Below are 13,786 nucleotides of genomic sequence, written 5' to 3'. Positions count from 1 at the left end.
ATCAAATTCCTTATCTGGGTCAACAGCCAGGTACCCATCTCACTGAGCTATCAGATTATGTACTCAAATGTTTGCGGACATTTTCAGAATTCATCATATACAAGAGAACTATAGCATTTTGTTCAATCTTATTCATGCTTGCTATTCTTGGAAGTGTATAAGATTCCAGAGCATGTTATTTGGGGAAAATTTTTTAAATAGCTTAGCTGGACAGAGAGTGCCGTGTTTGAAACACAAACACAGCTCTCCTGATAAAAAATATGCCCCACCCACAGAAAAGAAAATCTAGGTAGTTCAAATGCTGCTGAGTCATTATTTCTGGTTGATTCAACCACGTTTCACGTCAAACAGATTTGAAGAAAAAAGTGCTGTATTATTTACAACAAGCTCTGCCCAAAATCCAGTTGCTGAGTAACATTTTCTTTTTCACTGGCAAGTTACTGTGACAAGGCACAGAAAAGTGGAAAAATGATGCAAAGTCAGGGTAACATGTTGAGTATAACTAAATATTGTGCAATGTAAGATGGGATCTGGTAAGTTGTGTCTCCTGTAGAATTCATTATGTAAGAACTGGAAACTGCAACTTGTTCTTTATAGACCTTTTACCACATTGTGTTACTAACAGCACTATTTTTTTTAGTGTTTTTGCCTGCAGTTCCTGTTTACTGCACGTTCTGGTATTTCAGCTTGTGCGGTCCTGCAGTATGCTAAACTGCAAATTAAATTAGAAACTGACTGGGTGATGACTGAGGGTGGGGTGGGGGAAAGTCTCCCATAGAAGAAAACCGCCAAGATACTAAACAGAAAGAGCAGGTGCAGAAAATAATGGGGGAAATCGGGGAGCAAGGGAGATCGCTGCATTGGCTGCACTGCAAAAATGGGATGCGAGCGTAGCAGCCCTTTGGAGGGACACACGCCCTGGTGACGGGGGAGCGGCAAACAATACCCGCCGCCGAGCCTGGGAGCGCCGCCGCCGCCGCCGCGCATCCTGATTCTCTCCACCCACAAATCCTGAGCGGATCCGGGAGAGGAGGCCGGCGTGTGGGCCGGCTTAGGCAGATCGCGTGGGTCTGGCCCAGGGAAGGCCGCGCCCTCTTTCCCAGCAGGTCCTCCTCACGCACGGCGAGAGAACCGAGGAGGCGACGGTGGCCTTCGGGTGCGAACTTGCCCTGCTGGGCATTGGAGCCGGGAGGGGGTCTCCCCCGCGGGGCGAGGCTGCGGTCGCCCTCTTGGCCCCAGGTGCGTTTGTGGGGGGGGGAGAAACATCACTTTCTTCCGTGCAGAGGAAGAGGTGTGAGGGGGGTGGGTGGGGGCGGGGGCTGCAGTTCGGGCGCAAGGGTCTCCGGGTGCGGTTTTTATGGAGGCCCTTCTTATGAGGTGCCAAAACGTGCAGCGCTGGAGAAAGCGCGCCGGGTCGTCTTTATTTCCCGGGGAAACGGGGCAGTGTCGTCCCCCCTTTTGTGGGTTACCTGGTTTGGGGGCGCTTGGGCACGGCGCTGGACGTGGAGACGGGCTTGGAGGTCTTCCCTCCCCCTCACAGGGTGGCTGGACCCCGTGTTAAGGCTGGCGGTCTTTGGGGTTGGGGGCGCAGGGCGGGGGGGGGAAATCGCTCCCACGAGGCACCAGCGCCCGAAGGAAGGCAGAGCGAAGAAGAAGAAGAAGAAGAGACGGGTTGCTCCCGGGGAGGAGGAAGGCGAGCGCCGCGGGAGAGAGAGAGAGAGAGCCCGGATCAGCCACGCCGCCTATTTGAAACCTGCGCTCCGGAGAGCCGCGGAGGAGGCGAAGGCGCTCGGGGGGGGGGGGGGTAGGCAAAGCGAAGCGCAAGGTGCGCGCCTCCCCTCTGCGCGAACGTGGCTGCCCCGGGGCGCAGGCTGGCTTTCCCTGGGGTAGGTCCCCTCAGGTACACCCAGGTTTATGTTCGGCGAGTCGTCGGTCTTCTCGAAGGCACATCCTGCCTCCTGTGTGTCTTCCAGAGGAGTGGGAGAAAGAGAGTATAAAAATATTCAAACGAAAGGAAACTCTTAGTCCTGCTGGATTTTCTTGGGTTAGTTTACTTAGGATCCCGAGTTCCATTAGCAAAACATTCTTTTTTTTCTTCATTAATCAACACTTTTTTAAAAAAATCCAGTTTTGCAGATAAAGGGTTGAGAATGACAGATAACAACTTCATCATTCTCTTGCAGAGGTGGTGTGAGTTAAGATCATGCTGATCTCCAACCAGGAAACAAGAGTGGTGAAATTGGGAGATTTCCTTCCTTCCCCAATTAGTTAGCCAGATGGAGCAAGCATTAGTTTGTTTTTTTAAAATGTGGCTTGCCTTTAAGATCCAGCTACTTCTGTTAGCTGTCTTATGTTCTGCTTATTTAAAAAATATTTTAATTGTTCATTGGATTTGTAAATAGGATGACTCTTCAAAAATTTAGTCTGAAAGTACAATGTCAGGTTGTTAATCCTTTGCAGAGTTAGGCATGTTTGAATTCATTAATTCATTAATTAACATAGAATTACAGTAGGCTTTTCATGATCAACTGGTTCTCCTCACTTCTTAATTTGTGGGGATGCCACAGTGAAGGAGGTTGCATCTTTAGGTCTTATTATGAGCAGATGCCAGGTATGATTCTCCTAGCATGGAGAGTCAGTGGTTTGAACTCTTACTGATATCACCCTGAGTTCCAAAAAGTACAGTAACAGGCTGCAAACATGACAAATATGTGAGCAGATAATAATTGCATACTGTCAAGTTGATTTTGGCTTATGACAACCCTTTCTAGAGTTTTCTAAGAATAGATTATTCAGAAGTGGTTTACCAGTCCTTTCTTCATGGGACACTTTTTGTCCTCAGCTTCCCCAGTGTAGCCTTCTCAAGGCCCGGCAGGTTTCCTCTTCTTCTACAAGACATAGTGGAGAATTGAATTCTTGACCCTCAGCTGTTCATCTCACTAAGCTGTCCAGGCAGCTGAAACAGTGTGCTTAAATGGCTCAGATTATGCCATTTAATGGAGAAGTTTAGGAGAAAGAAATTGATACATAGGGAAATGAAATAAAATGAAAGTATGCATTGGATATGCCAGCTATAGAAAAAAGGAGGTTATATGAAGTTGTTATTTATCTTCTACATGTAGTCATTTCTTCTTCCTCATCAGCATCTTGCTTAAATGGCCCAAAAAACAACAACACAACAACCAAAAACAGGCATTTTAATGCATTGTTTCAGACTCTGCTGGTGTACTTCCAGATATGTGAGTCACACAGATTAATGATCTCTTGGCCAGGTGCATGTTCTCTTGGAAGATAATCCTCTTTTGGAATAAATGTCCATAACAAATGTGTGAATAGTGTTTTAACAGGGAGGGCCTGGCGTGCTCTGGTCCATGGGGTCACAAAGAGTTGGACATGACTTAATGATTAAACAACAACAGTGTTTTAGCAGAAATTCAGAATGAAAATTTGCAGCATTGTCCATATACTTAAATAGCATCAAAGGAAGCTATTACAGTACTTTAAGAAGTCTTAAACCTTATATAAGGTTAAGGTTCCCCTTGACATTTAGTCAAGTCGTGTCCAACTCTAGGGTGCGGTGCTCATCCCTGTTTCCAAGTTGTAGAGCCAGCGTTTGTCCGAAGACAGTTTCTGTGGTCATGTGGCCAGTGACTAGACACGGAACGCCGTTACCTTCCCACCATGGTGGTACCTATTTATCTACTCACATTTTTACATGCTTTCAAACTGCTAGGTTGGTGAGGACCTGGGACAAGCGACGGGAGCTCACTCCGTTGTATGGATTCGATCTTACAACTGCTGGTCTCCTGACCTTGCAGCACAGAGGCTTCTGCAGTTTAACCTGCCGCGCCACCACGTCCCTTCAAAAGCTTATATTAGGTCAACATTAAAGGCATGAACAAGTGTAACTTTTGCAAGAAGTTATAGAAAGCAGATGGAGAGAGAAGAACTGGCTCAATGATAACGTAATACAGTGGTGCCTCGCTTGACGATTACCTCATTAGACAAGGAAATTGACGATTAGTTTTTTGTGATTGCTATTGCGATCGCTAAACAATGATTCAATGGGGTTTTTCCATTTTACGACGATTGGTTCCCTGCTTCGGGATATTTCGCTTAACGACAAAAACAGCTGACCGTCGGGTTTCAAAATGGCCACCCGCTGTGCAAAATGGCTCCCCGCTGTGCTTTAGGATGGATTCCTCACATTACAGGCACTGGAAAATGGCCGCCCTATGGAGGATTTTCGCTGGACGCTGAGGTATTTTGCCCATTGGAACGCATTGAACTGGTTTTCAATGCATTTCAATGGGCTTTTTCATTTCGCTTGACGAGGATTTCAATTATCATCGATTTGAACAGAACGAATTATCCTCGTCAAGTGAGGCACCACTGTATTGTTAATGTTAAACAAAAAGTTTAATCCTCCAGCTTTGCAGCTACAGAATCTAGTCTCCACTGATGCAAAGGGGCAGACTTTCAGCTGATAATCAGGTGCAAAGGTGGAAATGGACTTCTATTAAAGTGGAATCTGGCTGCATCTTTGAGCACAATAGGGTTTCTGTGTGGTATGTTAGTTTGTAACACTAGGAGGCCTGTACTGAGCCCAGAGGTTCTGGTTCAAGGACTGCACCTCTACATGTCAGTCCTGGGGATGATGCTATAATGCTGATTAGTGCTTGAGATATAGGTTATAGGAAGTTGTATCAGTTTGTGTACAGGCTAGCAGCTAGGTGTCAAGGGTGAAATGTTGCTTAGCTGCTGGTTATGAAATGTGCAAAGGATTATAGCTTGAAGGATTAAGACCTCATGCTGTGTCCTCTCGCAAACGATAATCTAGTTTAAAATAGAGGTGGGTGTCAGTGATATCCAAAGTTGTGGGTGAAGTTCTGACACTTGAGAACATGCGCAGAACCAGTCGAACTAGGGTATAGTTCAAGGGCTGGAGCCAGGCAGACCTGGCACACAACCAACAGCCAACAGCTTGTCTGGTGCCTGTTGTAGGGGAGCTGTTGGGGGAAATGTTTTCTTACCACCTGCTGCTGAATGAAGTAAAGGCCTCAGTGGGTTGGGAAATGTGGGTGAACTCAACCACTAGGCAGAAGTGAATGAACAATTAGGAGACAGCATGGAGGTATCACAGACACAGGGATGAAGTATTAAGTTAGCCTGTAGATATGAAGGGGAAGCTGTTCTGGAGGTAAGAAGTAACCAGGCTCATTCAGAGCTGAAGAGCAGAATGCAGTTGGAGAGGGGGGGGGATTTAGCTAAAAGTTGCAAACTAGGGATTTAGCCGGTTGTGTATATATGCTGGGGAGGTGCTTTCCCCTTCCCCAAAAAATCTTTTTCTGCTTTCAAGGAACTCTTCTAAATCAGTGTGCCTGTTGGAGGAATGTCTTGAGTACAGTATTTGTCAGAACTCTTGTCTGTTGCGCAGGGAGTTTCAACCTAGAGCATGTTCCACTTATGCGACACATCCTGCTGCACTTTCCCTTCATTCCGAGGGAGCCAAGTATTTGCCTTTGAATGCACACTAAACTTTTTATTAGTTGTGTGACAGGAAAAGATTAGAAATGATGGATAAGTTGTCTCCTAGGAACGCTTGGTCAGTTTGTTGGATTTTTTTAATCTATAAAGCTTTGATAAGTTTCTAAAGACTTCCAAGATTCTATGGAACACCATTTGAAAGCCACCATACACCAAGCATGCACACGTTATTACAGTATTGTGGGGGGTTAGATAATAAGAGTCAAGTTGAGAGAAGTTCATTGTTAATCCTCTTGTCTAAGAGGAAGTTTCTTAGCAGGGCAGGAGCTGATTAATTATTTCCTTAAGTCAAAGTTGAATAGGTTTCATTCAGGCCATTTTATAAGGATTTGCTCATTTCTTGAGTCATTTGTTTGCACAAGATTTGTGGCTGCAAGAGCTATATTCACTACTGGCAGCAGTGCTGTGTATGGTTTGTGCAAAATAGGTTCCATTTTCTCTAAAAGGAATAAAACACATGCTCAACTCGTGGTGGTTCTGTTCTCAGGAAGCCGGAAACCCATTTTTGGAGTACCTTTCTCAAGCAGGGCAGTGTTGCAGTGTCATGAGATAGGTTTTCAAGTGGTATTATCTGCCTCTTGATGCAGTGCATTGTGGGATGTTTGGAGGCCTGTCTGATGTGCTTCCAAGGACTCATGGGTGGCTTCTGTACAAGGTCATCTGTCAGGCTAATAATGTTTTAGCTTCTCAAACTTTCAGGAGGTAATAATATGATTTTTGTTCTGTCATTTTACTGTTCCTTTATTTCATTGATGCTCTCTTTTCTGTGATTCTTGTTGTGTAGATTTTGTGTTTTAAATGGAAATGATAAGACATCATCTAGTGGAAAGAGAGGTTATGAAGATTTCAATTAGAACAGTGGTCCCCAACCTTGGGCCTCCAGATGTTCTTGGACTTCAACTCCCAGAAATCCTGGCCAGCAGAGGTGGTGGTGAAAGCTTCTGGGAGTTGTAGTCCAAGAACATCTGGAGGCCCAAGGTTGAGGACCACTGAATTAGAAGAAGACTTTTTAATATATATTTCAGCATGTGGTGCTAGAAGAAGCATGAGCTACTTTCATTGCCGCAATGCCAACAGCTGATATTGTTATATCCTGTATAATCTACACAAGACCCGCTCCTCTCCTGCAGCTGGGAGTGTTGGTCAGGGTTATTGGTTCCTTCAGAACTAATCTGCTGGTATTAATAGGCAATTATACCCAGACTTGTCTTTAGTGGAACTCACAGGGGTTACCTTCTAACTTTAAATTCCATTTTCTAACCCCTTCATAAACAACAATTTCATTTGCAAAATGACAGGCAGGCCTTTGAATTCAGTTCCCATCAGCATACGTGCTAAAGGTAAACCATAAATAATGGAAGTACAGTGCCATATTGGTAAAAAGGTGGTCGAGCAGTGTGACTCCTGGTTCTGCACTTTTCTGTTCTTACGTACATTTGGCCTTGTTCCTCCTGCCCCAGTTTTGTGATTTGCCTGTGCTCAGTAGCTCGGATTTTGTCTAATATCTTAGCCCTTTGCCGTTTAGGGAGCTAGCTGCCTTGTCTGCCTTCAAAACCTTGCAGAGTCTTCGTAACTGTGCCAAGTCTTCAACAAGAATTTGGATGCTTTGAGCCAAACCCTAACCAAAAGCCTTGTTCTGTAGTTCTCCCTGATCAAAGAGGAAAAGAGAAAAGGCATCTAGAACAAGTGTGGGTTGGGTGCGGAGAAGTTGCCAACAGGATCTCTCCCTCCAGCCGTTGGTTCAAAAAGGGGAAGGACCCAGAAGAAAGAGGCCACTGTTTGTGTTGCCCAGAGGCACTTCTGTGCTGTTGAGGAGAATGCTGCTGGGAATTTAGTCAGCCTCCGTCTCGGCCTTACCTTTTCAGTTGCTCACCGGGAAAGAGAATTGTTTGGCATCTAAGACTAAATGAAGCCCCTTGATGTCTGGAGTTCAGGTGCACAGAGGGTCCTTTTGGAGGGAAAAGGGGGGCATAGAAATGTCAGGCAATCAAATAAATAGTGAATCTTTGTGGGGAAATAAACAGGATGTAAGTAATTTTATTTAATACAGGGAGTTGGTGTTTTTTTTTTAAAGAGCATTTAGTATGATTATATTGTAGAGTGGAGAAGGGAAGTGGGGAGTTGAGGCAACTGTACCACGGAGCACAAGTGGCTTTTACTGTGGAAGAATTTGTTTATTTTTATTTGGTTTACATGTTGCCCCATTAGTGCAAGCAGAACTCTGGTCAGTTTACAGGCTAAAACTCAACACCCTCAAGACTCCACATAGCAAACATATAGCCAGAAACAATACACAACAGTGATTAAATCATAACTGGTGTTGTGAAATCTGAGTCGTGAATTTTTGCTGAACCAGCTCATATGACTTGTAAAAATTACAGCAAAAGTAAAGAAAAAAGAGACGAAATCTTAGAAGAGAGTTCTTTGGTTCAGTGTTCTCACTGCTTGAAATTTGGTTGCGTATGACAATGTATGAAAAGTGAGGAGAATATACATATACCAGTTTGTGAAAAGAAACTCTTGTCAATAATCTATAGAAAGAATCAGAGACAGATTTATGTATTCTTTCTTGGATTTACTTTTCTTCACCGATTGATGTTTATGCCCTTCCTTTCTTTTGTTGCTGTCCTGCTCTTCATCTTCACAGCAACCCTGTGGAGCAGGTCAGGGTCAGAGTGACTCGCCAGTGACTATTGTGGCTCAGACCTGGGCTCCCAAGCTGGAATTTCATCAGAAAGGGGTGGAGGGAGAACATGGATAGTATTCCTTCAGGATTCTCCAGAGCTAGAGCTTCTTCACAGCTTCACTAAGGAGTTCTTAGTCTCTGTCAGAATTTTGCAACCATTATTTACTTGGAAATATGCTCTACAGTTTTCAAAAAGTATAGTTTATCCTTGCAGCCATTGGCTGGACTCAGGTAGGCAATATATGGATGCTTTACACACATTATCTGGAGCAGTAGGGTTGCCTGCATAGCTATGGCATATGGTATGTTTTCCTTATGTTATTGTATTGTGTGCCTCCCAAGGGGGAAGGCATTACTGCTATGTTATAGAAACCTGCAATAGCACACCTGAGTCATGTGGACTAAAACAGCAGTTCTTAGTTTTTTCTTTACTACCCCCCCCCTTTAAATATCTTTTGTCGCTGCGGAGGACCAAGACTTAACTCAAAATTTAAAACTCAAAAGTGCATCAAATAAAGTTTCTCATCAACGGATATTCCTCACTAGAACGGTGACGCTTTTTAAGATGACTGGAAGAAGCTTCATTTTGCTTTGAACAGGATGCCCTCTCATCAACAGCATCAGCTCTTTTACGTTTCAGACTCAGCCAGTGATCCATTCTGAGGCTCAGCCAAAATGTATTGTTAAAAAATTCACTGTGATAATATCGGAAAGTCACTTTACCTGATAATAACCAAATGGTTTCATTAGCAGAAATCGAAGAACAAACATGATCACTGAACACTGACACTGACTGACTCGGACTCTCTTCCTGTGGCTTTTGACTGTCTGCGCAGTAGCAAGAAATGCCACGTTTCACTCAGTATCATTCACTTGCATGTTCTTACTACATGCAGAAATATCAAACAGTTATTTTTATAACTGATTTTTACTTTTGTTTATTTTTAATGGAGTTGGTAGGTTAGAAAAGCCAAGTTTTACACAAAGGGGAATTAAGATTTTGTTCTACATTTCTTTTTCTTGCTTTCTTTCATTCTGTTTTAACTGCAAAAGATTATAACATTTCTTCAAGCCTTTGTGGACCTCTTGTGAGGACATTGCAGGGTCCCCGGGGATCCGCAGACTGCAGGTTAAGAACCAATGGACTAAAGGTTTTTATACAGTTGTGCCCCCCTTTACTACGCATTACGACAAATCTGCATTATGACGATCTTTTTGCGATTGCAAAACGATGGTCTGAATAGGGGTTTTTCGCTTTGCGATGATTGGTTCCCTGCTTCGGGAACAGATTCTTCGCAAAACTATGATTTTCAGACAGCTGATTGGCAGTTTCAGAATGTCCGCCAGGTAAATAAAATGGCTCCCTGCTGTTTTCTGGGATGGATTCCTTGCTGCACAGGCACTGAAAATGGCCGCCCTATGGAGGATCTTTGCTGGACGGTGAGTTTCCAGCCCATTGGAACGCATTGAAGGGGTTTCAGTGCGTTTCAATGGGCTTTTTATTTTCGCATTACGACATTTTCGTTCTACAGCGATTTCACTGGAACGAATTAATGTCATAATGCGAGGCACCACTGTAAATTACTTGAATATCGTGGGAGTAAATGTAGAAGCAACAGTAAGATCTGGTGCGCTGCAGAAGTGAGAGTGTCCTACTCAGATTCAAGAGACCTGGATTCCGAATGCTGCATGACCAGGAAACTCATTGGTTAATCTTGTTCCAATCACAATCTCTCAGCCTGGCGTTCCCTGTAGGGTTGTTGTGAGAATATAGTGCACAGGAATGGAATCATGTATACTGGTTTCAGGTCACTGGAGGAGAGACAGGATATGATTGTAATTATGCAACTTGTGAAGTAACCCATGCACAGGCACTGCCTTATACAGTACTGCCTGAAATTCCTTTGCTTAGTATGGTAAGTTGTAACTAGAGTAGGCCCATTGAATCATTGGGGATTTGGTGAATCAACTCGCATGTAAATTCTGTTGCTTCAGATAGGCCTTGAACTGTGACTTGCTTTAGTCAAGTACCGTATTTTTCACACCATAAGACACACTTTTCCCCCACAAAACAGGGGGGTAGAAAGTCTGTGCGTCTTATGGAGTGAAGAAAACAGATTATATTTTCCTGTTTTCTTCTCCTAAAAAATTGGTGCGTCTTATGGAAAGGTGCGTCTTATGGAGCGAAAAATACGGGTAAGTTACAGTTAGAATAGACCTATTTGAATTAATGGATCCTGCAGAGGAGTTGACACATCAAATCCCCAGTGATTCAATGGACCAATTCTGGTGTGATTTACTACACTAAGCCAAGGGACTTCAGCCACTGAGACAGATTTATTGGTTTATCTAGTTTCATATTGTCTGATTACACTGGCTGGCAGCAGTTCTTTCGTATTTCAGGCACCAGTTTTGCTCCATAATGAACTATACTTTTCCGGGTTCTTCAGGCACAGTGTGTGTTCCACTGCTGAACGACATGACTACTGATGTGAAAAGAAAACAACCACTCCATTATCTTAGTCCTCCCTCTTTGAAAATTTAGTATTTACAGTATTTCCTATGTGACTTTGGATTTCCCAAAGGACTGAAGTATTATAACTTTGAAGCCGTGGTCCATATTCACCACTCACTGTGTGTGTAGCAAATAGAGCTGAAGCACCAGTTCAACATGGCCATTTCCCCCTTCCAGCCTGGGAAAAACCTTTTGATCTTCAGCTGCTGCTTTGTTTCTGAACTCAGCAAAAGCTGAGGATATGTGGCAGCTGCTTTTTACTGCATAAGGGGGTCAAGGCTGTTGCCTTTTCCAGCCCCCTGAGAAAACAGCTAGGATACGTGAGCTTGTATCTGAACAGACCAGATTTTTTCCTTTCTTCTGGAGGAAATGTTTTCTTTTGCATTTCTTAATGGGACATCTGCTGCATCCTGGCTTTCTATTAGAATTGTAGTCTCTGTGTTTGGAAGCATGAACCTCCTCTGTGTCATCTGTTCTCTTTAGTGAGTTGAGAATCATACTGTCAGACTAGCAATTTGAAGTCTGGTCTCACTTAGAAATTGGTGGGAAGACATGTAATATTTTTAAAAAGACTTCTGAAATCAAGCCAGGGTAGGTTCAAAATTAGCTGCCAGTCACTCTATCAGAATATTTGGGATTTTTCTCCCATATAGAATAGCTGGAATTAGAGATGGGAATGAATTAATCTGCATGGCACCTCCCCCCAGGACCAGCTGGCCCACTCCTCTTGTGTCGTGCACCATAGGTGACCTCCTTTTCCAGCAGCTCACCAGTTTGGTCAAGAGATTGGGCTGCCTTTCCCCACCTCCTCAGGCAGCTGACCACTCCGATGAGGAGGCAGGATGGAGATCATCCCCATGCAGCTGATGAGGACACCAGTGGCGTGAGTTGCAAGGTGAGTGAGCCAGCTGGCCGAGGGAGTGGGGGGAGGTCTGCACAGCACCTGTGGTGCCACGCAGGTTAGTTTGTGCCCATCTCTAGCAGGGATGCCCAGTGCAGATGGGATAGACGAAACAGTAGTGGAAGGGTGATTACAAATATCCTCTGGTACTGGTCTGTCGTCTTACAGTGCTGCCTGGGAAAGTTTGCCTCGCCTTAAGTGATCAGATGAAAAGCCCAGAAATACTGGAAGGAAGGAAGAACTAACGAGGCCGTAATTTGAAGGCTAGAAGGGGGATATCAACAGTTGTTGGACTGTAGCTCTCAGTCTTATGGCTCACTATGCTGGTTAGACCTGATAGGAGTGACAGTCTAGTCACATTTGCAAAGCCACATCTCCCCACTCCCGAGTCAAGGCAGGAATGGAAATTGAAATGTTTGTCTATGTGTACACATCTGAAAGAACTGGCCATGTTCCGCCTTGAGAAAAGAAGACTGAGGAGAGATGTGAACTTTTCAAATACGTTAAAGGTTGCCGTGCAGAGGAGGCTCAGGAACTGTTCTCAGTCGTCCCAGAGTGCAAGACACACAATAAAGGGCTCAAGCTAAAAGAAGCCAGATTTTGGATGAATATCAGAAAAAATAACAATAGAGCAGTAATGTTAGAGCAGTATGGCAATGGAACCAATTACCACGGGAGGTAGTGAGCGCTCCAGCATCGGGGGCATTCAAGAGAAAATTGGACTGATCTCTGTCAGATCTGCTTTGATTTGGATTCCTGCATTAGGCAGGGGGTTGGACTCAATGGCCTTATAGACCTCTTCCAGCTCAATTCCTCCGTGATTCTATGATCTCATTCCTATTTTGTGCATGTTTTGGCTCCATTGATGGTAGCATATCTTCACTTCTTTGTTTCCTTCTGCCTTTCCTGTTTTGCACATTATCTACATGGGCTGGGTTATGCCCACATTCTCCCTGGCCTGGTCTGCTGTGGATTGTTTGGGAGAAGGAGGAGATGTGTAAAAAGGCTTGATTTGGTCCTTGCTTCTTAATATTTCTCACTTCTGTTTTCCACCTGTCTCTCCTGCATGCCATGTACAAGCCAGGAAATGCCTGCTCCCAACCTTACTCTGAATGCCTTGGCCGCTAATATCCACAGGTGTTGCTCTTCTGCTGTAGAAAGTATGGAAATCAGGCCAGTCTGGACTGACTCTGGCAACAAAGAGTACTGAACAACAAGGGACTACTAGTTCTCTGTTTGGAGCAGACTTTGAGGAGAAAGAAGCCTGATCCGTATCTGAAGCTGGGGATGACAGGAGTGTGTGGCTATTGTTTCAGCTGCCTTTTCAAAATGCTTCCAAGCCTGTATTTACAAAGGCTTCCTTGTTACTGTGTGGCAGAAAGAACAATAGGGATGGCAGTTTCCCAGAGTTCACTTCTGTGCCAAACTCTTGAAGAGTCTCAATATTCTGTACCATTTGAAATTTCTCACCATCCTTCTAAGGAAATATGTAAAATATATATATTTTAAAGAATCTGGCACATTTTGAGTCATAATGAAGTTTTCGTTAGGGATTACTTATTCCAGAGAGAGGAAGAGAACTCTTCTTGAACATGGTTACAGAGTTTCTTGCATAAGCCTCTCTTTTTATATATTGTTGTATTGCTGTTTTTTAAATGTTTGAAAATATTTTCAATTTACCTTTAAGAGTGTCTGAATTATGTTGGATTCTTTTATGTGATTGTATCCCTTGTACCTTGTGCTAGTATCTGTTGATATGCAGTAGGTTATAAATACTTTAATAAATCAAAATAGCCTTTATGTGGTGATGTATGTGTGTTTTCCTGATTCCCCCCCCCCCCCGGTTTGGGGGGGAGGTGCTTTTGCATCTCTCTCTTGCATTGAAAATAAGTGTTCTAGTATTTAAAGTAACACTAAAGACCTGTGACTAAATTAGTAAGTTCAGCAGCAAATGCCATGTCATTTAGTTCCTCCTGTAGGCTCAATATTTCAGATTCCAGAGCGGTAGCAGTTCTGGTTTGCAGCAGGAAAAACAAGAATGAATGCTGTGGTCTTACAAAGACTAAAATGTGTTGTGACATAATAGGTTTGAGATCCAGGACTTGTTTTGCTGCATTTGTGAAGTGGTCAGCTAAAC

General features: G+C 43.8%; 1 protein-coding gene across 2 annotated transcripts in view; it reads left to right on the top strand.

The window, feature by feature from the left end:
• The first annotated feature begins 1,099 nt into the window (after positions 1 to 1,099).
• The window catches only part of TBC1D16 (TBC1 domain family member 16), a 75,298-nt gene continuing 62,611 nt past the window's right edge, over positions 1,100 to 13,786 (top strand). For both annotated transcript variants that reach the window (XM_020813735.3, XM_020813710.3), the window contains exon 1: positions 1,100 to 1,239. The gene's annotated coding sequence lies outside the window, so the exon portion shown is untranslated. The remainder of the gene's footprint in view (positions 1,240 to 13,786) is intronic.

The sequence above is a fragment of the Pogona vitticeps genome, chromosome 2, assembly GCF_051106095.1.
Source record: "Pogona vitticeps strain Pit_001003342236 chromosome 2, PviZW2.1, whole genome shotgun sequence".
NCBI lineage: Eukaryota > Metazoa > Chordata > Lepidosauria > Squamata > Agamidae > Pogona > Pogona vitticeps.
Note: the sequence above shows the minus strand (reverse complement) of the source record. Positions and strands in the feature narration are given on the sequence as shown.